Raw genomic sequence first — 25,721 nt, 5'->3', positions numbered from 1 at the left:
TCGAGAACAGAGCCTCCTCCTCGAATCTGAAACCCCAGAACCCTAGTGGTGGAAGTGGGGCGGATGGTCGCCTCCCCGGCGCTGTGGTCTGTGCCCCCTCCGGGCACCCAGCATCGCTGGGACTGGGGAGCAGGATCCAGGGGACACGTGTGTGGGAAGCAGATGTGAGGCTGCTGGCGCCGAGCAGAGCTGAGGCCCCACTTCCTCTGTGGATCCCCGGTGGGAGCAGGGGTCGGATATCCCGGGCGTGGGGGTTCTGGCAAGGGGACGGGGCTGGGGCCGCCGGGGGGGCGGGTGCGCAGGCAGCTGCGCGCATCTGGACGCGCGTCCTATCCCTCCGTCCGGCCGTGGCCCAAACCCCAACCCCCAGGATTTTGGAGAGTGTAGAAAGGTCTGGGCTTCCGCCCCAGCCTCCTGGGTGACTGGGAAGCCGGTGCTCTCTGGCTAACGGAAGCCGCGCCGCGGGGAGGGGGGAAACAAAGCTCGCTGTGGCAGAGGAAGCCCAGAGAGCGGCTCCATTGTTCTCCGAGCCTGGGGTCCCTGCAGAACACCCGCGCGGCCCCGGGCTGCGGCGGACTGCCCGGGGGTCCCCGGCCCGGCAGGGATAGACGGGGCCTGCAGGACGCGAGGCCGCGGTGCCTCGGGAGCCCGCAGGGCCGCGCCGGGCCCGCGGGACGACGGCCCCGGACCTGGCGGGCCCCCTCGGCTCCGCGGACGTGTTGCGGTGGTGGGGATGTGGGTTCTGGGCGCCCGGGGACCGAGCTTCCCGGGTACCAGGCTGGTGCCCGCCCCGCGGGGGCTGGGAAGGGGCGTGTCGCGCGCGTGTGCGGGGGCGGGGCTGCGTCCGAGTGACCGGCCGGCAGAGGAGGGGCCGGTGGCCCAGGAACGGGACAGAGGGGGTGGCGACCTGGGGAAGGCTGTGCGGGAGGCCGCTGGGCCCTGCCGCAGTCCCCCGGGAGCCCGGACTCCGGTGTGGGCCGGGGAGGGTCCGGAGCCTCGCGGGTGGGGGGAGGCCGCCTGTCGGCTTAGCAGGGGCGAGCAGGGCTGGGGCTGCGGGCGCAGACACGCACCGGTGACCGCCGCGGTGTGCCAGCCTGCGCCAAGGGCCGCTAGGGCGTCAGACAGACAATGAGAGGAAGGCGAATTCTAGGCCCGAGGGCCAGCCTGGAGGGAAGGAGGGGTCAGCGATGGAGTGGGCTGGGGCGGAGAGGCCTGCCCTGGCCCGTCTGGAGGCGGCCCCGAACCCCCACCCCCACCAGGCCTGGGGAGGGGGCGCCCGTGGCGGGATTGGGGGCAGGCAGAGGAGAGGAAGGCGTCGGGATGCAGGGGAGCACCCAAGACTCCGACCGCAGAGGGCATGGCTGTGTTTTCAAGGTCAGGGCTGTGCCGCCTCAGGATGAGGGAGCGGGTCCCGGCTGTCCCCAGGCCCTGGCTCCCTGGACGAGGCCTCTTAGTTGCTTCTCGAGAGGCAGCGGCCACAGACGCCCTGACAAATGGCCCTGAGCTTACTTGGGAGGGCGGCGGAGCTGTGGGCCCCACTGCTGCCCGGCATTGTCACAGTGCCCCGACGGGGCCTCTCAGCAGCCTGGGGGACGAGGAGGGCGCGGAACGCGCCCTCCCTGGGGCAGAAGGCGGGTCGGCAGCTCCCAGGGCCAGACAGTCCGCTGCAGCCGGCCACGGCGGGAGGCAGACCCCTCGGTCCAGCCCTCCCGAGGAGGCCGGGCCGAGAGAGGGACCTCGCCAGGCCCAGCAGCCCTGCCCCCAGGCCCCCTCGGAGGGCTGGGGCGTCTGGAACCGTGTGCTGTCCTGTCCGCGGCCTGGAGGGCCCATGGTGGCGGGGGTGGGTGGAGACCAGACTGACCAATGGGGACGGTAGAGCCCCCGAAGGTGTTCTAGGGCGTCAGGACGGCCCTCAGTGCGGAGCAGGGGGGCCTCTGGGGACAGGGGTGCTGCTGCCCTGATGTTCCCCGCTGGCACTGGCGGCTGAAGGAAGACACAGGGTGTTTGTTCCCCGCAGAGAGGCTCGGAGTCGGGTTACGTTCGCTCCCTGGTACCGGCCCAGCCCCAAGAAGCTGCCAAGACCCAGTTTCCGAGGGAGGGGGTGAGGCAGCTCCGAGTAAGAGCCTTTCTGGAATGAAAGGGAACAGCTGAAACCTGATAGTCCCTCCCCGAAATCAGCTGGGGCCCAGATGGTCCAGGCGCGGCCCCGCCCCGCCCCCGCCTCAGAGCTGCCAGATCACCAGGGTCCCACCGGGGAGCCCCCGAGACAGGGAGGCTGAGGGTGGCAGCCCAAGGGCATGGCCGTGCAGGCCCCGGATCTGGGGCAGAGCGGGGGCGGCTGCCCCAAGCCCCCTGCCTGGGCGCCCTGAGCTCCGCGGCCTCCTCTGGGACTCCGGTCCGCATCTCTGAGGGGAAGGGACCATGCCCTGGCTCCTCCTCACCGCTAAGGCCGCGGGGAGGGGCGCAGAGGAGGCGGCCGGGCCTCGGAGCCGCGCCCCTCCGCTCCAGCCCTGGCCACCGTTCCCCACCTCAGCCCGGGCCACGGGTCTCAGAGCACATCTGTCAACTCCCTGAACATTGCCCCCTACCATCCCCAGGAAGAGGGACAGCGTGGGGCGGTGAGGCAGCCCAAGGTCAGGGTGTCAAGGAACCCGGGACGCAGGAGGTGTCGGTGCCACGTCCTCACCAAGGTGCCAGGACCCCGGAGAGGGGTTGCCGTGGCAACAGTGAGACCCTCAGAGGAGTCCCGAAGGTCTCTGCCTCTGAGCCACCGGTGGCCGTGGGTTTGGGGGCGCGTGCGAGGGCAGGCCGGCGCCGTGCACTGGGTCCCGGGATGCGCCGTCGGGGGAGGGAAGGCCTGGGTTCGAAAGCGGGCTTTCTTTCTGTTCCCTGGCCTGGGGGCCCGGCAGGTCGAGGGGCCACTGATGCGCAGAGCAGACGGCGAGGGGCAGGCGGCCCGGCCCCTCAAGTTACACGCCCCGCCCCGCGAGCCACCCGATGCCTCCCCGGGGCCCCCAGGCCTAGCAGGAGCGTGGGGCTCCCCGCTCGCCCCCCGGCACAAGCTGGGGCACCTTTGTGGAAGCTGGGCTGAGAGGGTGGTGGCCGGTGTGGGCCTGCAGGTGTGGACAGGAACTGCCTCGGCCCTTCGCCGTGGAAGGCCTCCCCCCACCGCCTGCCTCGAGCTCGGCCCGGAGGAGGACGCTTGTCTTCTCAGCCTGTTCGGGACGCTTGCTTCCCAGGCTCGGCTTCGCTCTCGCCGGCAGGGGCCGGGCCCAGGCCCTGCTCCTGCTGTCGGTCGGGGCCTCCTGCAGGCCCCTGAGCCAGGCCGGCTCCCCCGGCACGAGGCGGCTCCCTCGTCTGTGTCTGACCCGCCCCGGCCCTCGGCGGCCAGCGCCCGACATTGTCTCTCTCCTGCTCACCTCCCGTTTCGCCCTTCTCTGCACCTGTCCGTCTGCACACGCGCCGGCCCCTTACGGCCTCCGACCCCCGGGAGGCAGGTGCAGGCTGCTCCGCGGGGCTTGGCAGAGCTGGTCCTGGTGAGCAGGCTGGGAGAGCCCCGGGGCGCCGTCCTGCCGCCCGGCACCCCCGCCGGGGGCGGCATTTCCCTTCACCGCTGCCCCGCACAGCCCACAGCGAGCCCTTCCTCCTGCAGAGCGCGCCGCCCCGCCCTTCCCCGCGATCCCACGGAGCGCAGAACGGCTGCGCCGCCCGCCTCGAGCCGGGAGGACTCCCTCTGTCGCCTCACGGGCAGGTGGGTGTTCTGTCTGCACACTCCCAGGGACCGCGGGCTCACCCCCTCATCTTCCTGGAAAGCGCCTGTTCCCAGGAAGCTGCAGCACCCAGCTTCTGTCTCCTGGGGTGCCCGCCTGGGGGTGCCCGCCTGCTGCCTTTTGTGGTCCCCTTTCCTGTGTCAGAGGTCAGACCCCCATCTCTTTCCCGGGCCACCCTTTCTTTCAAAATGAGACGATGGAAGGAGGAGCCGGACCTGCTCCCCTGACCCCGGGGCCCGGTGCCGCCCAGCCCCCCACCGGGACCCCCGCCCCCTCCTCACATCTGCCTCCCAGCACCCGCTGCCTGTCCTGGCCGGTGGGCTCCGCCCTCCGCCTGCAAACCCGTGGGAGCCTCCCGTGGAGGGGAAGTGCGCACCACATGTTTCTCGTTGGTGCTGGCTGACCCCTCCACGGCCCGTTTGGATTCCCCAGATGTGTTGGATGCTGCGGAGCCGCGGCCTGGCCTCCCCGCACAGGAAGGGCCCGGGCCTGCCCAGGGGCCCTCGGAGCTGGTCAGCGTTCCAGGCCGGCACCACCTCCCCTACCTGCCCACACCGGCGCTCCCGGGCCCTGGGCCTCCTTCACGGAGAGGAAGCCGGCGTCTGGCGGCTCCGTGCTGCCCTCAGGGCCCGAGGTTCAGGTGGGGCGAGGCCCCGGGAGCTGTGCCTGTCCCCCAGCTGGCGGCCAAGGGGGGATCCCACGTGCCAGGTGCCGGCACGGCCACTGCTGTGAGCCCAGCGGGCGCAGCAGCGCGTGTGCCCGGATGCAGCGGGGGGCTCAGGCCCCTCGCCTTTTGTCGTTGCCTCCGCCTGCGGCACAGCCAGGGGAAAGGGGGGCCCGGCGGGCGCCCCCAACCCGGAAGCCCGTCCTGGTGCCCGTGGGGGTGGGAGCGCGCAGCTCAGCCCGCCTGTGGGTCCGGGTCCGGCCCTCGCTGCCAGCGCTGTCCTCATCACAGCGCATTTGACACGTGGCCCTTCTCCGGCAGGGCCCGCCCGGCCGGAGCCGCTCGACACTATTTTTGACATCCCAAGGATGCATTCTGTGGCCACAGGGCGGGCGTGTCTCGGCCGAGCCGGCTGATTCTGAGTGGCAGCTCTGGCGCTGGCCTCCGTGGGCCGCGCGCCTGCAGTGAGGGCCGCGCGCACAGAAGGGCGGCCCCGTCCTGGGACACTGTCCCGCCGCCCGGCCGGCACGCGGCTCAGCAGGCTGCGTGGAGAGCCCGCCCTGCTCCTGCTGCTTGCCCCCGGGGCAAGGCCTCCCCGCTTGGCGCCTGGGCCCTGCCCAAGCTGCGGGACCCCCCCAGGGGCCCCGGAGGCCCGAGTCGAGGGCTCGTCCTCCGTCAGCAGGTCTGGAACCTCCTCCCTAGGACTCAGGCTGCGCATGACCTCGCAGACCCGAGTCCCTGGCGAACAGCAGGAGTGACGACTGACAACGTGGAGCACCGAGTGCCTGCCCGTGGAGCAGAGCGTGTGTTTGTGTAAACCCGCTCCGTCCTCATGTTGAGATGTTATTCAGGGGTCGAAGGCAAATGCTTTCGCAACCCTGCAGGCTCGGAGCTGGGAGCGGAGGAGTCCCGGGCCCCTGTCCCGCAGGGGCTGCACTGGGGGGTCCCCGAGTCCGAGCCCGTGTGGCCTGCGTGGTGGCGGACTGTCCAGCCGCCGTGGCCCTTCCTGCCAGCGGCAGGGCGGGGCCAGCCAGGTTTCTGGGGAGCTGGCTCGCTCGCTCGCTCGCTCGGTGGGGCGTCTGCGTCTGCTCAGCGTCCTTCCTGTTGCCTCCCTGCGCTCCTCCCGTCTGGTTCGCCTCCTTTGCACCACAGACCGGCCCTGCTGCCCCGTCCCCGTGGCGAGGCGCGGACGCCCGCGCCCGCCGTTCGGTGCCCTCAGCCCATGCGACCAGCCAGTCTCCCAGGGGCCGGGGGCGGGGAGCCTGACCCGTCGCCCGGAGAGAGGACAGGCGCTTCCCCCAGGAGGCGGCTGTGTCAGGACGCCGGGAGGCAGCAGGCCAGGGAAACGGAGCAGAGACGGAGGAGCTCACGGGCCGAGCTGAGACGGGTGTGAGTGAGGTCGTCCCCTGTGGCCCCTGCCGCCTCCGTTCCCGGCCCTTTGCGAGCGTCAGCGTCCTCACTCCGGGGCTGGCCTGGACCCGGATCCAAAGCTTGACCCTGGGCCTGTCTGTCCCCGTGCACCCCAGGCCCCTGTTCCAGGTCCTTCCTTTGGCCAGCAGCCCCCGGCGTCCTGGAAAGGTCCTCCCAGGGCCGAGGCATGAGGTCCTTCGCGGTGGCCTCTCATCGCACAGCTGGGAGGACATCTGGGGGGAACAGAGGCCAAGACGCCCTGGCTCCCGCCCTGGTCTCGGGGGGGAACAGGTGCAGGGCGGGCGGACGCTGACCCACTGTTTCCCACCAGCCGAGGCCCGGCCGCGGCCAGGGTGCTGGGGCGGGGGCGGGGGGCCCGCGGGCTGCGCCTCGGGGCGGGCGTCCGAGGGGGGCGGGGAGGAACGTGCCACCGAGGCCCTGGCCCGGGGCGGAGTCCTGCTGTGTTCCCACACTCGGCCTCGAGATTGGGTTTCCTGCTGAAATCGTATCTCCGTCACAGTCGTACACGCCCCCAGTTTCTCCGAGCTGTTGGCAGCGGCGCTGGCTGTCTGGAGTCACGCCCCCACCCCCCTGGGGTCCCGGGAGGAAGGCACAGACGGCAGCGCTCACGCGCCCAGGGAAGGGCTCAGACGGGCCCGAGGTCCAAGCCGCCCGTGTGCGGAGGCCCGGCCCCTCCGGGGTCCCGTCTTCTCACCTGCTCTCCGCCAGTGGTGGCGGCCCGCCCTGGTGCGGTGGGCCACCGTGGGCGCCGCAGGGGAGACAGTGCCGGCACGGGGCGGGGGGTTCCCAGGGAACGACAGCCGTCTGCCCCCCGCACTGTGCCTTGGCTGTGGAGCCCAGACACGGCCGCTGCCCCTGGGGTCCCCGTCTCAGGTGGGGAACACAGCTCCTGCCCCCTGACGCCTGCCCCCGCCCGGGCCCCCAGGCCGGCCAGCACCACCCTCTGGTGTCTGTGGGTCCTGCCTCGGTCACGCCACCCCCACCAGGTCCTTCCCCGCGTGCCGGGCCTCCCCCCGGGAGAACAGTCCCGCCCAGAATTCAGGCGCGGAAACCAGACGCGTCGGCGTGCACGCTGTCTGCCTGGGTTTGCCCGGGATCGCAAGGCGCCCTCCCACCCGACCGCTCCCCTCCAGATGCCCCTCCGAGGGGCGCTGCCCTCTCCCTTTGCCAGCTCAGGGAGTCCTCCCAGGGCTGCTCCTCATCGCTCGGGGTGGCGTGCCGACGTGCTCTGCCCCGCGCCTCTCTTCGGGGCTGCTCGCAGATTCCGCCTGGGAACAGCCCGTTCCCAGTGGCCCCCCGGCACCGCCGCCCCCGAGCACGTTGCCCCGAGTTCCGCTGCCGGTGCGGGAATCGGCGTCTGTGCCCGTGCGGGGGGCTCAGCGACGCAGGGCGGGGGCGGGGCCCACCCCCATCCTCCATCCCCCATCCCCCTCCACCAGTGGGCAGCCTCCAGGCGCCCGACGACCCGAGCAAGGCGCTGTCTCCGGAGGCGGAGCCACAGGTGGGCCGGCAGAGGGTCGCCGCCTGAGGACGGCCAGGCGGATGGACACAGAGGCGCTGCTCCCCGTTCCTGCGGCCGCGCCGTTGGGGGCCCCTCATTTGGAGGCTGGCCGGCCTGCGTCCCGACCACCCGGCCTGACCCCACCGCCGCTGCGTCTGGGCGACTCTACGCCCAGGTTGCCGGCGCGCACACCTGTCCACACGTGCGCCGGCGTCGAAGTTTGAACAAGCCCTTCCGTTGTCCTGGCTGAGAGATTCGGGGATGGCCGTTTTACGCTCTGGCTTCTGGTCACTTTTGACCGTGACTCACGTCCATTTTGAGTCCTCATAGTCATGTGAGGCTGCGAAGGCGCTCAGGGCGTGGGCAGGTGACACTGAGTCCCCCTGGTGGGGCTGGAGGCCGAGGGAACAGGCGCGGGAGGGGGTGGGGGGCGTCAGGCTCCCACCGTCCCCCCCACAGACCCTCCGTTCCCAGCCCGCGGCCGTCAGTCGGCCGTGGGGGAGGCCAGGGCCCCCCTTCTCTGGCCTCCCTCTTGCTGCTTGTAGTTCAGGGACTGCAAACTGACACTACCGTCAGCCTGAGCCAGACAGAATTGGAAGGGGATCTGTCCCCACTCCCACCCTTGTCTTCCCTCCTCCCAAAGAGAAAGAAAACCGTGTGTCATCTCGAGCATCTCTGGAAGTAGGAAACACAAGGCTGGGAGGGAGGACAGATGGGCTGGGGGCGGCGTGTGAGCGACCGCCCTTTACTCCCCCCGGCGGTGGGTCGGGAGAGAGTGGGGCGGGTGGGGGCCGGCCCGGAGCGCGGGCGGCGATCTCCGTCCGGGTCGTGGCTGCTGGAGGGTATCCCCCACCTCGCTGGCTGTAAAGAGCCCACGAGACAGCCTGGGCCCTGGGAACCCACAGCCCGAGCCGGCTGCCCTGCGGGGCACGCAGCCCCGCAGGCCCACACGGGGACCTCCGCCCGCTGGCCAGGGGGCAATGGGACCCTCCTGAGGGAAGGAAAAGCCTGACTCTGGTCTTAAAAAAAAAAATAGCTCTGTTCACATTAAACATAACCAAACACTTAACCAACGCCAGCTAACCGAACACTTTCACTGCTCCCTAATGAGCTCGCTCTGGGCTCTGTGAGGCGCGGCAGAAGGCTTGCAGATTCATCTCGGAGCGCCGGAGGAACGCGCTCCCCAGCTTGGCGGGCCGCTTCCTAGCTGCGGGCCCGGCGTCTGGTCTTCGGCCCGTGGGAGGGCCGGTGGCCGCAGACGGGGAGCGGTGGCCGTGGGCGGCGCACGCGCGCGCACAGATTGCGTTTCTGCCGCCTTCTCCTGGCGTAGTAGCCGCGGGAGGGGACGCGGGGGCGAGGGCTTGTGAAGCTGAAATACGCGCATCCACTGCTCCCCCAAACCGCGATCCGCCATCCCCCCGCTACAACTGGGCGTGTGGGCTCAGGGCCCCGGGCCACACCCAGCTCTCCGCTCCGTCCCTGGGAGGCCGGGGACAGGCGGGCCCTCGGCCTCCAGTCCCGTGGGGGAGGAAGGACCCAGCGGACAAGCCAGGGTCCCCGGGCCGCGGACACCGGGGCCACCGTGGGCGCGTCACCGGGCAGCAGGGGTTCCGGCCGGCCGGTGCCAGGACGGCACCGCAGCCAGGAGCCGCGTGCATGCGGCCCCCCCGGCGCGTGTAAACCCTGAGATCGCCCAGGAGCCGGGGCGCTGAGGCCTGATGCAGGTGGAGGAGGGTCCGAGGGGAGGGCCAGGCGGGCGGCGGAAGCAGCTGGGAGAAAAGGCGCACCTGGAGGCCCCGGCCAGCGGGGCCTGGCGTGGGGACCAAGGGCGATGCCGAGCCTGGGTGCGCGGTCCCAGCCTCCCGCCACCCCGCGCCCGCCGCCGCCCTGGCCCCCGCCCTGTGTCACCCAGTTTCTTAGGAGACTCGCGTGAGACATAAAGTTCAAGGACCCTCCTTGGTGGTGGACGGTGGGCGCCGAGCCCCGTTCAGTTGCCATGGCAACTCTCCGGCTGATAGGGACTTCGGTTGCTGTGGAAACTTGTCTAAAACCAAAAAGTATTTTGGGGGAGGGGTTTTGGCAGAGAAAGGGTGGTGGGGACCATCTGTGGCCGGCGTCTCACTGCCCGGGATTCTGTGCTTCCTCCTCACGTGGGGGCGGGGACGTCTCCGGGAACCGCCCGCGGGCTCCTGGTGGCATCAGGGCCGCGGAGCAAAACACTTGCCCGCCTCCCTGGGGACCATCAGACAGCGCCTCTCGGTGCCCAGTCGGCCTCTTGGCGTAACTGTGAAAGCAGCCGACCTGATGTCTCCCGGCGGCCTGTCCCCACGTCACCCACACGCACCGGCCCTTCCTGCCCCAGGCCGGACCAGCCAGCCTCTGCTCCCAGCCACCCCATCCAGTGGTGGGATGCATGTCCCCGCTTCTCAGGGACATCGGGCAGCCCCTGTGCTCTGTGACCCGGGCTCTCGGAGGCGGCTCTGCCTGACCTGGTCCGGCTCCCGTGTCCCCAGGTGGGGCCTCTTGAGGCTTTGACCCCCGGAACCATCCCCTGAAGCTGGAAGTCAGGACAGGGGCCTTGAGAGGGAGGGAAGGAAGCTGCATTCCACTGGCCTGGTGCCCTGGCCCGAGTTGTTGTTCACGCTTAGGAGGTGTTCCCAGGTCACCGCGGGGCCTCCGTTCCCACCCCCCCGGGACGTGATTCCGGCCCCTCTTCGGAGGTGGGTCTTCCCGGGGTCCTGGGGGCCTCCAGCCAGCGCGGAGTGACAGGGAGTGTGCGAGGTCCCCAGGGAGGCTGGGGCGTCGGGAGGCCACCACCTCCCCTTGCTGCTTGAGGGGGACGCTTGCCTCTGTCCAGAGAGCCACTTCCTGAAGCCGGGCTGGGGCGCGTGGCCCCCCTCGCCCGCCGGCTTTGCTCCGCCCAGGCCTGCGACAGGCTCCCGGCGCCACACGGGCTGGCCACCGCGCCCTCAGGCCGGCCGCCCACCGCCTCCCAGAAGCCACAGAGCTGAAGGGCGAGGACGCGCGTCCTTCTCTGCCTGTCCCCTCGCCGCAGCTCGTCCGGCGTTTCGTCCCTCGTCGGACAGCGACGCCCCGGGCCCTCGCTGGCCGGACCGGGCGCCCTGGTGGCCGGAGCGGCCCCTTGTCGCTTTGTTCTCTTCAGCGTCCTCTACATCACACAAGGGGGCAAAGTAGGTGTGTACCGCTGTGACACGCAAGACAGAATCCGCTGTAGCATTTTGAGGCATCAGTTACTGTGTTATTTTCCTCGCGAACAGCTGGGGACCTGCCGTTGCCCCGCCCGGTCGCCCCACCCCCACCCCCAGCCGTGCCTCGCAGTCGCTGGGGCAGCTGTTTAAATAAACCAAAGTGGTCGGAGCCGCAGCGATGTCACAGCGTTGCTGCGTAGCCCGGCCCAGGTCCCCCCGCGGCTCGGCCTCTGTGCTCGGAGCCGGGCGATCTGTCTGCGTGTACCTATGTGCGGGCGAGTATGTTTCATATCACCGATGGAAGCATTAGCTAGCGCTCAGGCCCCGAATCCAGCTCCACGGGCTCCTTTCTCACCTCCCTTCCTCTGGGCAGCTTTTAAATCCCCTTCCTCCTGAGTCACCGTCTCAGGCCCCAAGGCGGGGCCAGACTGTGCTCGAAGGCTGCGAGACGCCGTAGCAGCCTGGCGAAGGCTGCTCCACCTGGGTCGGAGCAGCCCGGCCCCGCCCCGTCGCAGGTGCATGGCTCACGGGAACTGTGGGGGGGGGGGCCTCCCCCGCCCAGGCCGTGAGCAGCCCTGTCCCCTCCCCCGGACGCTCTGCGGGGATAGGCCTCAACTCACCTCCTCGCCCAGACCAAGGGGTCTGCCCGCGTCTGGTGTTCCTCTCATTTTCTCCCGTGGCCGAGACGTCCTGGTGCGAGGCCAGACTGCCTGGGACCCGTCACGACCGTGGGCAGGACCTGCAGCGATAGCCCTGCCCGGGCCCCGTGGCTGCCTTCCCTCGGTGACAGGGAAGGCACCTGCGTGTCACCAGACAGTCCACGAAGCTCGAGATGACTCAGGCTCGCTGTGCAAGTGGGGAGCAGGTCCAGGAAAGGGCCGGTTCGGGGCAGAGCACGAGGCAGCACCCGCCCTGTGTCCATCCGTCCACCTGTCTGGGCGCCCTGACAGGTACGCAGGGAGCCCTCAGCGGCGTGCGCCTGCGGCCGCGGGGAGCTGTATGAACTGCCCCCGAACTCGGGGCCCACGGCCTGAGATGCCGCCCCAGCTCAACAGCACGCAGTGAGCTGGGCTCACAGCTCGTTCCACACTGGCCTGAGGCTCCGAGCCAGAGAGGAGGGTGCGGGAAGGCGTCGCCGCCCTGTCTTCCAAGCTGGGGGTAGGGGCCTGTCACTCAGCAAAACCCTGGCTGGCCTCCAGCACCCCGCCCCCACCCCGTAGCTGCTCTCCCCGGCGATCCCCCTCGACTCCCCCCATCGGCCGCGGGCCTGCCCCTGTCCAGCTCAGCCCCTCCCCGAGTCCCCCTCAAAGCCCGCGGTCCTCTGCTGCAGGTGTTTGCACCGTGGTTGGATTAAACTCTAAGACGACGTGCTTTCAAAGGCCAGAGATTTGTGAGCCCGTTTTTGTCTTCGGCATGCAAGCCTCGACCTCATTCGCTGCACTTGGCACTTGGCGCTCGGCGTAGCCCCAGCGTCTCTTCGCACGTTACTTCCTGCTGCACTGAGCATCTTACGGCCTCACTGTGAGAGGCGTTCATTGTGCTTGCATCTGCTTCCTGTCCCCACCCCCACCCCCCCATGCTTTTGCGTCTTCCAATAGCTCCTGGAGTCAGCCTTTTCTCCCAAGGAGCCCTTGCACGGCGTTCCGGGCGGGGGACGGCGGCGGCGCTCCTTTTCCATCTGGAGAAGAGCCGCCAGCAGCGTCCAGCGTGGTGTCCCCACCCACCGCCCCCCGGGCAGCTGGGAGGCCTGGAGGAGCCTGCTCTGTCACCCAATTCCAAAGCTCCTCCCTGGTGTGAAAGGTGTTTCGCGACGATGTCTAGGGACCCGTCCCCAGGACGCTTTCAGTCCCTGGCGCGTTCCTGCTGGGTGCCCCTCGTTTCCTGCCTCAGGAGGCCTCTCCGTACGCAAGCAGCCTGTGGGGGGTCCCTTGGCCGGCGTGTGCAGGACACCACGGACCCGCCCCCCGGGGACCCTCCGCCTGCGGGAAGGAGCGTGACGGCACACGCAGCCGCCCCCGGCTCCTGGGGAGCCCGCCCCGGGGAGCGTGGGGTGTTTTGGAGAACCAGCCGAACGAGGGTGAGGGGAAGGTTAGGAGCAGCGGTAACAGGAGGTATCAGAACTGTTGCAGGCGTGGCACTATTTCCCCGCATGGAGGACTCGCGCGTAACCGGATCCGAGCCGACACTTGGCGGCCGTGGTATTTACATGCTGCTCCGCGTTCGAAACCCGAGTTCCCTCCTACGGGCTGCGCTCGCCGGGGAAGAGGCTCAGATACCGCCCCAGTGCCCCCCGCCAATAGAAAGTAATTGTTCAGGGCGTTCTGAGAGCCAATGTAATTAGTCCAATTAATCTCTGGCGATGAATTATTCTGTCCGATAATCGTCCTCGGAAGCGAAGGGTTCATTAGCGCCCCTGGCTGACAGCGGGGAGTCACATGTCCTTCTGTCCCTGCCCTGCAAGCCTCAGATTGGCTCTCACGTTGATACATTCTGCCTCCGTGAAGGAGGAGCCTGCCAGGGGAGGAGCCGAGCCTGGGGCCGGGGCTGCCGGCCCCCCGCCCCCGCCCTGGAACGTGGGGCCTCAGTTTATCCGGCGGCAGCTTGGGGAGAAGTGAGCGTGGGTTTGCGACCAGGCAGCAGGTTCTCAAGGTGTCTGCATGGCCGCCCCGAACGCCGAGGCCGGCGCCCTGTGCCTGGCGGGGTCCTCACCCAGCGGAGGTGCTGACGGTGACGTCCGGTGGGAACCCAGGCAGGGATCCTGCCCGCCCGCCGGCCTTTCCGATCAGAACCCCAGCGCGAATTTGGGCATGAGGGGAGCCTGGGGTGTCGGGGAAGCTCCACGGGGGTCTCAGAGCAGCTGGGCGGGGCCCACGCCCCGCAGCCTCTCTGGCCTCAGGCGCCCTCCCGAGAGAAGCGGACATTGCCGGGGGGCGTAGCCCTGCACAGACGCCCGGGCAGCGCCTGGGCCCCCGGCCGCCCTCGGGGCGCAGGGCAGGTCCTTGGCGTCGGCAGCGCCGCAGCCGCTGGCGGTGGAGGACCTGCTCCGCCCCGTGGAAGTGGGGTCTCCGGGGGCACAGATGCAGCTCTCAGGAGAAAGGCTGTGGTTTTCTTCTTCAGTTGGTTCAGCTTTTTGTCCCTGGAGCCCGGCCCGTTTGGGGCACAAAGAGGATGTTCCGAGTTCCCTCGTGGAGCAGATGAGCGGTTGCGGTGGCGGGGGCGGTGGAGTGAGAAAGGGCGGGCCTGCCGAGGACGGGGTCACGGTGCGCGGGCAGGGGCCCCCACGCCTTTGCTCGGGGACGCCGTGGGGTTGTGTTTGGGGGACCCCTAGCAGAAGAGGGGGGCAGGCCAGCAGTGAATACCGTGTGGCCTGTGGGAGAGGAAAGCGAGAGGCTGTAACCCTCGGCCCCCCGGTCGCAGGCTCCCTCCTGGTGAACGCGGACTTGACCTTGGGACATGCCCGAGCACAGCCCTCTGAAGTCACTGCTGTCTGTTGGAGCCACGTGCCGCCTGGTTCCCACCCCGGGCACGTCCCCAGGCCCGAGGGCAGACTTGATCGGGGGACTCGAGGTCACGCCCAGCCCTGTGTCCACGCCCCGGGGGCTCCGCCTCCCTTCGCCGGCCCCATTCCTCGGTGGCTGTGCCGTCCCTGCTCCCCTTGCCGTCCCTGCGTCCCGTTCGCTCAGACACCGACTGAGCCTGCGTCCTGTGCCCGTGGGATGTGCCAGCGGACGTTGCTGCACGTCCAGTGGGTCTGTCTTGCCCGCCAGCCGCCGAGCGAGGCTTGTTGGGACCCTCGTGAGGAAGGATTGATCGCCGGGAGCCGGGTGCTGGGGTGAGATGCCAGCAGCTCCAGCCTTGCGGGTCTGGAACCCGAGTTTTATTGTCATTTCTTGACATGTGAGAAGGGTTGGATGTCCCGGGGGGGTGTGTCCACAGGCTCCCCGCAGCGGGAGCTCGTCAGGCCCAGCAAACGCAGGGAAGCCCTGGCAGCGTGTCCCTGGTGCACCCTGGCGGTGCTTCTGCGGCCGGGGAAGCCGCTCCCTGCGACACGTGCCCGGCGGGGGGAGCCGAGGCCGCGCGTGGCCGGGGTGTCCGGTGTTCGCAGGGCCGCAGTGCCAGGAGCGGCGTCTTGCGGTCCCCCTGCCCGCGGGGCCTGCAGCAGAGCCCTGGATCTGGCAGCCACAGACACAGAAAAATGGGGTGCCCGCCTCCGGAGTCAGCCAGACGCGGGAGAGTCAGGAGGAGCCGGCGGAGCACGGCTGCTGTGTGCAAAACAAGAGGCTGGGAGACGGGGTGGGAGGGGTGCGGGAGCCCTCGGGGGGCGAAGGGCGGGGTGGCCTGGCCGCCCGCCCGACAGCAGGCCCGCGACACTCTTACTGAGGGCGAGTGGCAGGTGCTCCTTGCCCTGCGAAGAGGCGGAGGCGAGGAGGAGACACCCAGGCCGCTGGGAAGCCTGTCCCGGCTCCGCGGGGACTCAGACCGGCGGTCGCTCCCTGAGGGCAGGGCCACGCTCTTCTCGAAGGACAGAGTCACCTCCTCTGTGGGTCACGCGGGGCCCAGCCCTGCCGCGTGCTGCCCAGTGCAGCCGGGGTGGGCGGGGTGCGGGCGGGGTGCGGGCGGGGAGCAGAGGCGGGATGGAGGCAGTGGGCGCCCGGCCGGGGCGGAGGGAGGAGGTGGGGAAGTTGTGGAAGGTGAGGCCAGACTTTCACTGCGGGGGCCCCGAACGCCAGGCACAGGGTGCGCGTGGCATCTGAGAAACCCTGAAGGCTTGCGCTGCAGGCACCCGCGGTGGCCCGGTGGCCTGTCCTCAGACCCCTCGCGCTGAGGGACGGGGGAAGGGCCTGTCTGAAGCCACCAGAGCCGCGGCCCGGCCTCCAGCCAGCACTTGGCTCTCCTGTGCAAAACTGCCCCCTGGCGTGGCCCCTCAGCTTCCCGGTGGGGAGGGATGGACGCAGACACCCATTCGCTCGTCTGCTCCTGGTCCCCAGGAGCATCCTCGCCACGGTTCCCATGGCGACCGACGGTCAGCGCTGAGAGCAGGGGAGCGGCAGGCCTGAGCCGTTGCTGAGGGCACTGGGGCGGGCGCGCGGGGTTGGGGGGGTCAGTGTGACGCAGACAAGGTTGGGACCCCTGAGGGCAAGGGCCCCTGTGTCCGTTGAAGGAGAAAGAAGCGAAGAGCTGGCTGGAGGCGAGGCTGGCTCCCCGTCCCTCCTTGGAGCCCGCCGCCCCCCTGCGTCCTCCATCTCATTAGAGATAGAGGACCCCGGGGGCAGGGGCCAGGGGTCACCAGCTGCTGGGGCTCTTGCCCAAGAGGGGCTGAGGATTCTCTGCAGGGAGAACACGGCCGCAGCAGCTGCGGGGAGCGGCTGGAGCCCATGGCCTCAGCCGGTGACCGCCAGCCTGTCCCTGAGGGCAGCCCTCCTTTTTGACCATTGTCGGAAGCCGGTCAGCAGACCCGTTAGCAGCCAGGAGTCTGTGGTCTGGGCCCCTGTTCCGCGAGGTTGCCTTGTCCCTGCAAACAGGGACGGGGCCGTGCAGGCGGGAGCCCCGGCGCCGCCGCGGCGCCCAGACCCGGAGCAAACCGCGCCTCCGTTCCTGCGGCTGCCGGCGAGCCGGGACCGCACCTGGCACACAGTAGGCGTTCAACAAATGTCTGTTTGCCTCCTCGCGTCCCGAGGTAGAGGGACGGAGGAGATAGATGCTGCCCAAGGGGTCTGCGTATTTCACCACCGGGCCGGCCCGGCCCTAAGCTCTGGTCTCTCCCGTCCACGCTTGTCTCAGAGCCCAGCCCCGCCGGCCGGGAGCCCCTCCCAGGCTTAGCCTGGAGGGCGTGCAGAGCAGCCCGGTCCCGGTCGTTCAGCGTCCGCCCCAGGCCCGCCTGAGGGCACAGCGGCCGCAGCCTGCAGCCCAGAGCCTCACCGCGCGTCCGCGTCCCCCGCCGCCGCCTCCGCCCTAAGGTCTCCCCCAAAGCTGGCCTCCCCTGTCCCCTGCCGCCGAGCGCCAGGTGTGGATCCCCGTCTGAGCTGGTCCCCCCTCAGCACCGAGGTGGCCTCGCTTGTCGCCGCAGCAGGAAGGCGCCCTGGGGTTCCCCCGGGAGCCCCAGCACTGGCCGGGGGTCGGGGGATGTGGGCAAGGGCCTGGCGGGTGGGGCTTTGCAGTTGGGCAGCCCTGCTGCTCCCTCCTGGAGGGTGTTTTCGTGGGGACCTGGCTGCATCCAAGTGGGGCCCCATCCCGAGCTGCCCGCTGGCTGGGGCGCGGGCCGGGCTGGCGTGGCCGAGGGCCCCCCACCCCTCTTCCTGGCCCTCGGCCCCTCCGGGGGCCCCACTCTGCTGGGGGTCCGAGGCTCCCCAGGGGGACCCCAGTGCTCGTCCCCACCCCTGCAGTGGGCCCCTGCTCACTTCCTGCCTCTCACCGCCCCCCGCCCCTGCTCTCAGCCGTGCGGGAAGGGGGTCCGTTCTCTCTCTCGGACAGACTGGGGCCCAGACAGGCCAGCCTGCCTACCCCCAGGCACCAGGGGCCGCTGGGACTGGGACGCAGGGGCCTCGGCCCCAGCCGGGCGCTTGAGCTGCCTTCCAGGGGACCCCACACTCCTCGGGGGCGGGCAGCTGCGGGGCAGGACAAGACTGGAGGGGCGACGTGGGGCGCGAGGCTCGGCTCTGCTCTGGCTGCCGCCAGTTCCCAGGCTCCTGCCTTGGACTCAGACTCGGACTTGGACTCGGACTCGGACAGAGAGTCTGAGGAATCTGATTGAGCAGCAGAACACAGCCGTCGGCCTTGGCAGGCAGGCCCCACAACCTGCCTGCCAGACACTCTAGGAAGGTTCTTCCGAGGCCAGGGATGTGCAGGTTCCAGAGGAGGGACAAAGCCCAGGGCGGGGGAGGGGCCCGAGGCGGCCGGGGCAGCAGCGGAGCTGGCCAGCGGGCCTGGCCTGGCCAGGGGCCCGTCTCTGCGGGAGCGAGACCGGACCTGGCCGGGAGCCCGCCGCTCATCTGTCCCCCGCGGCCCCGCGGCCCATTCATCCCGTGGAGGGGGCAGGGCTCTTCCTGTGGCCCGGAGGGAGCACGGTCCAGCGGGTCAGCCAGGAGGGGCCCTGGCGTCTGGCTGGGCGGCCTTTGTTGTCCCTTACAGTCTGTCCTGGAAAAAGCGTGGACGTCAGAGGCGGACTTGGACGCAGACGCCGGCTGCAGCGCTCGCAGAGGCTGTGTGGCCTTGCGGCAGCGGCCGGCGTCTCTGAGCCGAGCGCCGCCGCGGTGCGGTGACTGCACTCAGACCTCATTGTGGGGGACAGGGGGGTGGGGCGTGAACGTTCAGCGGGGCTGGGCCCAGGAGCACTAAGCAAAGACTATTTCCTTTCCTCCCCTTCCCTTCCTGCCTCAGGGAACATTGCCTGTTTGTTTTTATCCTCGCCTGAGGATACGTTTTTATTGATGGGGGAGGGGGGAGGAAGCGTGAGAGAAACACTGAAGTGAGAAGCATCAGTCAGCTGCCTCCCATGCTCACCTCAACCGGGAATCGAACCCGAGACCTTTCCGTGTGCCGGGCAGCGCCACAGCCGCCCAGCTACCCGGCCAGCGCTTGCCAGCTCTCAGTGCCTTAGTGCCACCGCCGGGCCTCGCCGCCCGCACGGCTGACCTGGGGCCTCTGGCTTCGGTTTGCGCCCAGGTCCTACAGGGCCCTCGGCCTTTGTCTGGGCCTGACACCTTTTCTGGATGGCGAGACCGTCCTGGAGGTGGGGAGACGTGTTGGTGGCCGATGGGTGAGCCTGAGGGTCCCCGGCGTCGGGCAGCAGGGGGTCGAGGGGATCAGTGACATAGAAGTCTTTTCTAGAAACACGGCCCCCCAGGGAGACAGCTCCGGCTCCAAAGCAGATGCTCCGCTGGGAGGCGGGGGTTCTGAGGACTCCTTGGGCAGAAAGGTCTCAGCCACCCCTGCGCCCGCGTCCTCCCGCCTCCAGCTCCTCCGTCCCCAGCCTGGCCCTGAGGCCAGAAGGCTGTCACCCCCACGACCTCACTGCCACCGGCAGGCCCTGGGAAGGGAGGTGATGTTGGCCTGGGCTGGGGGCCTGGACAGGGAGTGAGAGTGGGCACAGCAGGTGCAGGGCGCAGCAAAGGCGCCGCGGCCGGAGCCCGGCCCACCGCGGCCGCGGGGGCCCCTCAGGCCAGAATTCCAGGCCCCGGCGCGTCTCTGACCCCCTCGGGCCTCAGCGTCGGGGCCCCCGGAACCCCAGGACGGCCCCTAAAGTGTGCGGAAGGCAAGCCCGTCGAGGGGGCCCGTGCCCTCGATGGCGCGCCCACCCGGTGGCCGCAGGGCCGCCCCCGAGCCCGCAGGGGCGACGGGAGCGCGGTCGAGGCCGTGGGGCCCCCGCCGACGCGGCGGCCTGACTGCTGAGCCCTTGAAATATGGCCGCTGCCACTGAGGAATGGGATTTTACATTGTACTGAGTTTTAATTGATGGAAATATAAGCGATGCCGAGCATGATTGGCCGCTGGGGAAATGCAGATCAAGCGCGCAGCAAGGCGCCGCCGCGCGCCCACGAGGACCGCGGTAACCAGCCGAAGAGGCCCCGCCTCGTGCGCCGCCTGCCGGCCCCGCAGCGTGTTCCACGCGGAGCCACCGTGTGGCCCCGTGTCCCAGAGGATTAACGCAGATGTCCATATAAAAACTCGCCTGTGCATTTCATGGTGGCTGTATTCCCACAATAGGCAAAAATTGGGAATGCCCCCTGACGCCTGTCAAATAATGAGCAGACAGGTAAGCCTGTCCCTCCCGTGGAACACGCTTCAGCCACGAGAAGGGTGGCGGGAGGGGGTGCGAAGTGAAGGCGCCCGAACACGTGGCGCGCGGTGGGCACGGACGGCCAGTGTTACGGCCGCCTCTATGTGGAATGTCCAGAACTGGCCGACCCCGGAGACGGGGAGCAGGCCGGGTGGGGGGACTCGCGATGCGCACGGAGTTTCCCTTGGGGGGCGGTACCCTGGAGTAAGAGGGACGATGGCTGTGCAGCCTCGCAGGTGCACGAACAGCCAGTGAACTGCGCCCTTTCGAAGGGTGACCGTCGCGATGTGCGGACCGGTGCCGGTTTTTTACAGGCACGTCCCCACCTGGGCTGGCGGCGGCTGTAATGTTGGACGCGCGTCCCCAGAGTCAGAGGCTCTAGGTTCGAATCCCGGCGGCGCCATTTACAGCCGCTGCATCGGGCAGCCCCCTGGGCCTGTTGGGGCCATGCCCTCGCCTCACGATGGGGGCAGCCGCCCGACGGCCTCACGGGCTGTGGCCCCCAGACGGGCTCCCACGCACAGGCTCTCGAAGACTCCGCCCGCACCAGCGATGTTAGTGGTTTCACAGCCAGACGCCCGGGCCCTCCCCAGGGGCCGACCACCTCTGGGCCCAGCCCCCAGCCCAGCCCCCTCTGCCCGCAGCTTCTCTGCTGTGTCAGCAGTTGCCATAGCAACCGCTCCCAGCAGCCAGGCTCCACTGGAGTAGGTGTCGCACGAAGGGTCTGAACCACGTCCCGGATGAAAGCGTTTCCAGTACGTCGAGGTCCACCGGACAGGAGAGGCAGGGCCGGTCAGCGGCCGGGGGCCAGGACTCCGGCTCGGGCAGGCGGGGGACCCCGCCCTCTGAGCTGAGCCTGGAGCCGAGTCCATGAGCAGGAGAGGGCGGCCTTGTGTGCGAGCTGCCTCTCCGATCCCGTGCCGAGCAGGCGGGAGCCACCCAGCGCCCCTTCCGAGCAGGAGGCCGGGCGCCCCCTCCTGGGCCCGCGGCCCTCGGCCCCCGACTGACAGGCCCTTGCTGGGCCATAGGGCGCCGGGTGTTGAATGTGGCTCTGCGACGTCACCGCCCCTGGAGCCCAGGGCTCTCACCGCACGCTGTCTCCCAGAGGCTGTGCTTGCTGGCGGGCTGGGCGAGGCCGCACTCGGCTCCCACGCTGCCCCCTGCCCCCTGTGGGGGCCCCGCTGGCCTGCGCCTGGTTTGGGGGGCGACTCCTCCTCCTCCTCAGCTTCTTGACGAGAACGTGGCGGAGGAGCAGAGGCCAGACCTCCTGGTCCAGTGCCCACGCCAGGTGCAGGGCAGTGGGGCGGAAAGGCAGCCTCTGACGCCGGCCTCGCGCCTGAGCTTCCCGAGGGGAGCCCACAGGTCCCCCTGCCACCTCACGCTGCTCCTGGTCCCCGGGGGTGGGGAGGCTCCCCGAGGCGGGTGCTGCGACTCCCGGCTGCTCTGTAGGGTACAGCCCGAGGGGTGCCGAGCCCCGGGAAGGGAGTCACGCCGAGCAGAGTGCAGAAGCAAGAAGACGCTTGGCGCAGCGGCTCCCCAGCCTGCCAGCCGCCAGCCCGAGGTCGCGCGGCGGAGGGCCGGCAGCGCCCCCTGGTGGCCTTCTCAGCAGCCAGCCTTGGGGACGCTGGTGGGGGCTGGATGGGCTGCGCCTCCTCAGAGCCAGAGGGAGGGGAGTCTCTTCTCGGAGGGGCCCGAGGGCTCCCCCAGAGGACGGACGTGGACCTGTGTCCGGGAGCTCAGGACCCAGCCCAGCGGCCTGAAAAGCCAGCCCCGGTTTAGCGAGGAACGGTCTATCCTCGGGGGTTGCAGCACCTTATCAGTGTATCTCAGAGTGTGACCCTGTGCGTCACCCCGCGCTCAGTGAGGGTTCGCGCCGACAGGGGCTCCCGGGTCGCATCCCGCCCACTGAAGCGTGACCTCTGGGTGACCCCCGGCACCTGCGTTCACACCGTGCTCTGGGAGGAGAACATGCTTCTGTATGGGCTTCAGCCACTTGCAAAGCCATAGAGCCAGGCGGTCGAATTTGGTCAGGGGAACTGAGGCCCAGAAAGGGGAAGTAATTTACACAGGGCCCCCAGCTGACCAGTGGCCTTGGAAAACCCCCTGGAACTCTGCCCCAGCTCCCTTCCGCCCCCACTCTCCCTGGCTCACGCTTCCTCTAACACAGCAGGAGCTGGAGACTCAGGACTGAGGGTCTTAACTGAGGCTCTTTTTGCAACGTATACAAATGCCAATGTACACACTGTATCCAGCAACACAGTGTATGCGATGTATACAATGTATACAAATGTCAGTGTGCACAACGTATAGAGTGATACAGTGTATGCAAATGCCCAATCCTTCTGTAGAAAGAAAGAAATACAGAGATGTGAAAAGTCAACACTGTAGGCGGGTGGGCAAGATGCTGGTCTGGCGATTCCAGGCCGAGGTGAGCGTGCGTGGCCCCTTTTCGGGCCCCGGGTGCGCGCACGTCCGCGAGCCCCCCCGCCCCGTCCTTTCCCAGCACGTCCGTGGGGCCCTGCGTCACTGCCTGAGTCCTGGTCCTGTCCGCCGTTGCTCCCCATGCCACGGGTACTAGGGGGCCGCCGGGCGCTCAGCTCCAGCTCGCCTCACTTGCTGGGCGGGAGGGCTCCTTAGACAAGGATAGAAACTTCCGGGAGCTTCTCGGGGGAGCAGGAGATTTCAACAACGAGAAGCATGCAATTTGTCACGCCGCAGGTTTCGGTGACAACCGCCCCAACAATATTGTGACTGTGTGGGGGGATGAGGGAAGTGATAGGGTTAGTAACAGAGGGGGCGGCGCCCGCCGGCGGGCTCCGTGAAGTGGGTGCACCTCGCACGGCCGCCCACCTGCCGACTTCCCAGGGCTCCTGGGGCCATCAGACAGGGAGCCAAGGGGCGGGTGGGGGGTGGATTGTTGTGGGGAGACGCTGCTGTCCTTTGCTGGGGGGCGGAGAGATGTGTGCGCGAGGTCGTCGGCTGAGACCCAGAGCCTCGGCCGGGAGACCCGGCCCCAGTCACGCCTGGGTGACGCCGGTGAGCCTGCCCTCTGCAGCCCGGGCGGTACGTGTGTCCCGCCATGTGCGAAGTGAGAAAGGCGATTCTTTCGAGCTCTGAAATGCCAGCACTTGGAAGTGTCCCTCCTTGACCCCCTGTGGTCCTCCTGCTGGTCCCCAGCTTGGCCTTTCACGGCAAAAGCCAGCCTGGCTGTTGGCGCAAACCCAGTCCTCGGTGGCCCTGCCCTGGGTAGAGCCGCAGACGTGGGCTCTGAAACGTGGGTGGAAGTAATTAACAGTTCAGCAGGCAGTTACCGAAGTTGACTTAATTGTCAGCGGATAATTAAAGTTGTGCAGAACTTGGGGAAACTCGCCGCTGGGCGCCGGGTCCGCTCGAGCCCCTCCTCCATCCCGCGTGTCCCCGATCTGTTGGGCTTGCGACCCTCCGGTGGAGGCAGCCACGTCTGCTTTAGGCTGGTGGCCAGAGGAGCCCCAGAGGCCCAGCGTCCTCGCAGCTGAGACTCCCGCAAGGGGCCCGGCTGAAGGTGTGACGTCAGCACAGAGGGGTCGGGCCTGGTGGCTCCGGACGAGGTCTGTCGCTGCTTCGCCTGCCCCCTCCCTCCGAGTGTGAGGACCGCCCTCTCCCAGCCGGTGTGCGGTCCCAGCGGAGAAGGCAGGGTCCTGCTGAGCCGTGCCCGGCGGGGATGGCACCGGCGGGTGTGCCCACTGCGCCCCGCCCTCTGACAGACACGAGCTGCCCTTTGTGGGGCACCTACTATGTGCAGGCCGCGGGCTACGCCCTTCGCGCGAATCTGCTTCTCAATCGTCCCAGCAGCCCCTCCAGGCGGACCCCGCCTCTCTCCCCACGGCACGGAGGGGAGACGCCTTGTGCAAGGCCAGGCGGGCAGGGCAGGGCTGCTGGGACCTGGGCTCGGGTCTCTCCCACCCGGAGCCGCGACGGCCCCGTCCTGCCTCTCGGAGCCGGCCGGCGCGCTCGTGGCCCTGCCTGCGGGGAGGCCTGCTCTGCGCTCAGCGCGGACAGGAGCGCCCCGTTCACACCCCCGGGCCCCCGGGGCCGCCCTGCTGCAGCCGAATCGCCCTCCGCTCGGGTCTCCGCCGTCGCCAGCACCGTGGGAGGCATGTCGGCGCGCGTTCCTCCGCGCCCGTCTGCGGAAGCGCTCGCCTGCGAGTGCCTGACGCTGGGGGCGGGGGGTGGGGGGGACTGCAGCTGCCTGTCCGGTGCACTCGGCTGCCGGTCCCTGTCCCCAGGCTTGCGTCGGACGGGTGCTCTCAAGTGGCAGCAGCGTGCGGGCAGAAAGACGCCGGCCCTGCCGATGCCCAGGGCCTGCTGTGCGGCTGCCGTGGCAACTGCGAGTCACCATGGCGACGCTGGGGTGGAGCCGCTCCTGTTCACACACGTACACACACTCGCACGCACGTACTCACATACACGTAAGAGCTTTTAGGTTGGGGAAGGGCGGGGTGAATTCTTTTGCAAACGCCGCTTACGCTCTTAAGCTGCAAGTGCAGGTTTGTCTTGGGGTCGTGGGCGTGAACGTCGGGCTGTCCCCCGATCTCGGCGAAGCGCCTGCAGCCTGTGGGGCTCCAGGGCCGTTCTGTCACGTTCATGTCAGTCCTCTCATCTCCGAGCTTCTCGGGGACCCCCCCCCCCCCCGCACCGCAGCAGACCCGCCCTGAGAGGGGTCCTGGAGAAACAGGGCGGCATGCCCACGGCGGCCACCAGAGGGCACTGCGGGGCACAGGCCCCTCCGGGCGGCCCCCCTGCCCGCCAGGCTCTGTCCCTGGACTCCGCGGCTCGGGCTCTTGGCCTTCAGGGCTCTGCAGACATGGAAATGAGGCAGGGCCGGGGGCGGGGCTCCTGGAAGGAAGCAAGGTGGGAAAGAGGGCGCCGGCTCTGCTTCCTGAGAGTGAGGAGGCGTCTCTCTTCCTGCCACGACCCTTCGGTGTCCGGGGAAACCCCGGGCGACCCGCCCAAGGCTGGCCACTGAGTGTTACTGGTTTTCCCTTAAAAAAGACACCTTCCGACCGGGGCCTGTGTCCACCCACCCGTGTGTGTGTGTTTAATTGTGGGAGCAAGTGCGCTGAGCACCTACTGCGTGCCATCGCTGGCGCGCGCAGAGGCCACCCACTGTTTGTCTCCGGTGGCTCCCGGTCGCCTCCTCACGGGGCCGCCGTCCGGGCCTTCCCCTCGCCCCCGCCAGACGCCCAGGCGGCCTGGCCCTGGCCCAGAGCCCCGCGCCCCCGCCCCGGCACCGCGCTCTTGGTCCCCGGAACGGCATTGGAGAACCCAGCTTTAGAAATACACGCGTGAACTTTCTGAGCGTCCGCGCGCCTGCCAAGCTGTCAGTCAAAGCCATGGGGCCGCTCACAAGGCAACACGTGCCAGGATGAATAGGCACCGTGGCCACAGAAGCGACGTGGGGCCGGCGGCAGCCCAGGCCCTGCGCAGAGGCCTGCCGTGGTCCCTTCTCCCAGCCCCCGGCTCGGGGGCCTGGGTGCATGGCATGGCGCGGCCAGGCTGGGCGGGCGGCAGGTTCCCGGAAGAGGGGCCGCCTGGCTCCCTGCCCGCCGGCCCAAGCCTGGTTTGGGGGGAAACGCCTCTCGAAGGGATCCAGACGCGCTCCGCTTGGCAGCCAAGGAGCCTCATTCTCCCGCTGAGTGGTGGGGGCTGGGGCGCTGGGCGGGCAGTTTGGTTTCAGGGGAGACGACCGGGTCAGGGCTGCTGGCCTGCTCCTCACTGTGGGGCCCCGGGCGCTGTGTCTCAAGGAGGCTCTGGGAACTCGCTTCCGTTCGGTGACGTGGGTCCCAGAGCCAAAGATGAGCACAGGACGGACAAGTCGGGTCCCCTGCATCTTAGCCCCCACCCGCTGCGCCCTGCCGCACCCAGGCCGCCCAGCGCCGGCGGCGGGGGCCTGACAGCCACACGGGGAGCCTTGCTCGGGCCCCTGAGCCCAGGCTCCACTCGGTCCGGAGCGGGGGCAGCTGCGTTCCCGTCTCGGGGGTGGGCCCTCCTCCGACCCAGCGGATGCCTGCGTCCCAGCCAAGGTCGATGGAGGGACGGGTCGTCAGGATCTGAGGGCGGGGCCCCGAGCAGGCGTCTGTGCGGGTCCAGAAGGTGGCTGTGCGCCGCCCGGCCTCCCCCACGGCCACCCCGCTTAGGGACCCCGGGGTGGGCCGTGCCCCAGCCGCCCCACCAGCTCCCAGGGTCAGGCTGCTAGCGCCCCTCCGTCGACTCTGCCACCGTGTCAGCAGCTTAAAAGCAGCCGTGGCTGTATTCACACCACAGAGACCAGCAGGCGCCCCACACCAGGCGCCCCAGCCTCCAGGCGCCCGTTGCCAAACTTCTACCAGCA

General features: G+C 69.3%; 1 protein-coding gene across 1 annotated transcript in view; it reads left to right on the top strand.

Moving 5' to 3' along the window:
• NAV1 (neuron navigator 1) overlaps positions 1 to 25,721 on the top strand; it is a 132,738-nt gene that overhangs the window by 52,463 nt on the left and 54,554 nt on the right. The window lies entirely within an intron of this gene.

This window comes from Pteronotus mesoamericanus, unplaced genomic scaffold, assembly GCF_021234165.1.
Source record: "Pteronotus mesoamericanus isolate MK-2021 breed Mesoamerican mustached bat unplaced genomic scaffold, CSHL_Meso_final contig_347, whole genome shotgun sequence".
In the NCBI taxonomy this organism is placed as follows: Eukaryota; Metazoa; Chordata; class Mammalia; order Chiroptera; family Mormoopidae; genus Pteronotus; species Pteronotus mesoamericanus.
Note: the sequence above shows the minus strand (reverse complement) of the source record. Positions and strands in the feature narration are given on the sequence as shown.